The sequence below is a fragment of the Myotis brandtii genome, unplaced genomic scaffold (genome assembly GCF_000412655.1).
Source record: "Myotis brandtii unplaced genomic scaffold, ASM41265v1 scaffold57, whole genome shotgun sequence".
Classification (NCBI taxonomy): Eukaryota; Metazoa; Chordata; class Mammalia; order Chiroptera; family Vespertilionidae; genus Myotis; species Myotis brandtii.
This window is the reverse complement of record NW_005370133.1, coordinates 160,049-162,831: the sequence shown is the minus strand read 5'-3', so window position 1 is coordinate 162,831 and position 2,783 is coordinate 160,049.

Genomic DNA, 2,783 nt, shown 5'->3' with positions numbered 1-2,783 from the left:
CCGGCGCGTCCACTGGGCACGGGGAGACTGAGACAGCAGGGTCGTCTAATGTATGTCAGGATGTGTACCCAATCCCCTGCATCCTAGTCGAGGTTGCCCGAGAATGGGTGACCACCTTACTGGCCTCCCCGGCACGACTTGGAATGGGACTCTAGGTCAGTATCGGTCCTCAGTCCCCGGTGAGCCTGGGCTGCTGGGCTGCGAGGAAGGGAAGAGGAATGCTCCGGGGTAGGACTTGGCACCAGCACCCACCCCCGCAGCTTTAACAGGCGTGATCGCGCCCCTGGGCCAAGGACCCTGGCAAGGTCCCAAGGGGGCCGAGGCAGCGGAGCCAATCCGGTGACCGAGCGAGGCCGAGATGGAGGGCGGAGGGAGAGGGCCGAGGAGAGCGCGTCTCCTCCCTGCCGGGAAAGTTCGCCGGTCACTGGCGGGAAACACCTTCGATTGCACATTTTGTTTCGCTGTTATTGTTACCTACACCCCTCAGTCTTACTCTCGGGTCAAGGCTGTCCTCTTATCTTTCTCTCCAATCCTGTTTGTGTCAGAATTTTAATTTACACAGATGGCATTGGAGACTACATCTCTTATTTCCTCCCCCACCCCTTACTAACGTTTGAAGAGCTGCTTTGCTGTATTAATCTAGTTCCTTGCTCCCTGCTGTGGCACACTATTCCCTCGTGTGCATCCCCCACTTTTGATGGCATGTAAGGGTTGCTGAGTCTTAGAGAATATCCCTTACTCTCATACTTTGATCATGCCCAACTGGCAACAGTGCTTGCCTTGATATTTTTCTTTGCCATTAAGAAACAGAGGCACACCCTGGCCCGGTAGCTCAGTTGGTTAAAGTTCCACCCCCGACCAGGGCACATACAAGAAACAACCAATGAATGCATAAATAAGTGGAACAACAAATAAACGTCTCTCTCTCAAAATCAATAAACTGCCTGGCCAATGTGGGTCAGTGGTTGAGCGTCGACCTATGAACCAGGAGGTCACAGTTCCATTCCCAGTCAGGGCACATGCCTGGGTTGCAGGCTCTATCCCTAATATATCCCTACTGGGGGGCATGCAGGAGGCAGCTGATTAATGATTCTTTCTCATCATTGATGTTTCTATGCCTCTCTCCCTCTCCCTTCCTCTCTGAAGTCAATAAAAATATATTTTAAAATAAATAAATAAATTTTTAAAATTAAAAACAAACAAAAGCAGCTGCCCAGGGAAATTAAGCAATTTGAATCAGGTGTGATTTCAAAACCTGTGTTCTCAACTATTAGGTCATCACTGCCTCTTCTGTACAAAACACAGACTAGTACATCAGTAAAAGTATTATCAGGGGTCACAGACCTTGCAAATAGCAGAATTGTTATCCACGGAAAACAAGGATCAGCATATTAAGCCTCTGCCCCACCATTTATTTTTTTATTTAAATATATTTTTTATTGATTTCAGAGACAAAGCGAGTGGGAGAGAGAGATAGAAACATCAATAATGAGAAAGAATCACTGATCGACTGCCTCCTGCACGCCCCATACTAGGGGATCCAGCCCACAACCTGGGCTTGTGCCCTAACCAGGAATTGAGCCATGACCTTCTGGTTCATAGGTCAATGCTCAACCACTGAACCACGCTGGCCAGGCTGCTCCTACCATTTAGAAGGTCATTGAGGCACAGGCATAAGGAGAAGCAGTGAAGAAGCATGAGGAAGAGACTCCCACACAGGAGAAACACCCCTCTCCTCCACCCCCCAAAAATGACTTGGGGCCATTCAATGTTCATGTTAGAAGCCACAGCCTCTGCCTTCATTTGGACCAATGGCATAAGAGTATTGTCAGACCCATTGTCCTTGAAAACAGCATTGGCTTGTTAACCACTCTTCACTCTTCTTTATGGCTCTATTCCAGCTCCTTACTTAGCAGGGTGTTCATGGTTCTCCACTACACCTGACCTTTCCATTTTACCTCTTCTACCTCATGGGTTCATTTTAAGCTGTCCCACCTCTGTGTTTTATTCTAGCTGTGCCCCTGATTTGAGTCCTCTCCTTTCATCTCTGCCTATGTAAATACTTTTGGAATCACCACCCCTCAATATCCCTTTATTTTCCATGTATCTGGACTTGTCTCCCTCATAGGTTGTTAGCTCGTTGAACGTAGGACTGCTAGCTGGGTCCAGCTGTTAACTTCAGCAAATTCTCTTCCTTCCTGGGCTTCAGTTCCCCCTTCTATATAATAAGGAGTTGTTAAGCCAATTGGTCTCTATACTAACTACCTCCAGTGGTTTCTGTTGACTCCTACCCATATCACCAAGCCTGTGATCCAAACCATCCAGACAAAAGTGATCCTACGTCAACTGCCAAGGAAATCATCAGCCAGTGGCATGGTGGGTTTGGTGAGTAAGGAGAGTGCAGTGCTGGCCCATCTCTACTGCTGGCGCCCGGATCAGGGCTCAAATAGAAGGCAGGGGCCCTGGCATGGTGGGTTTGGTGAGTAAGGAGAGTGCAGTGCAGACCCATCTCTACTGCTGGCGCCCCGAAACAGCAATGTTCCTAGGATCAGGGCTCAAATAGAAGGCAGGGGCCATGGCAGAGTCCTCTCGGTTTCTCCATGCATCTGTCTTTTTCTCACAAACTCTGGCTAACCATTTATGTGCATTATTTTTTTTAATCCTCATAACAACCTTTTTTATTACAGTGGGGCCTTGACTTACGAGTGTCCCGACTAACGAGTTTTTCGAGATACGAGCTGTCTCTCAGCCAATTTTTTGCTTTGAGTTGCGAACTAAAATTC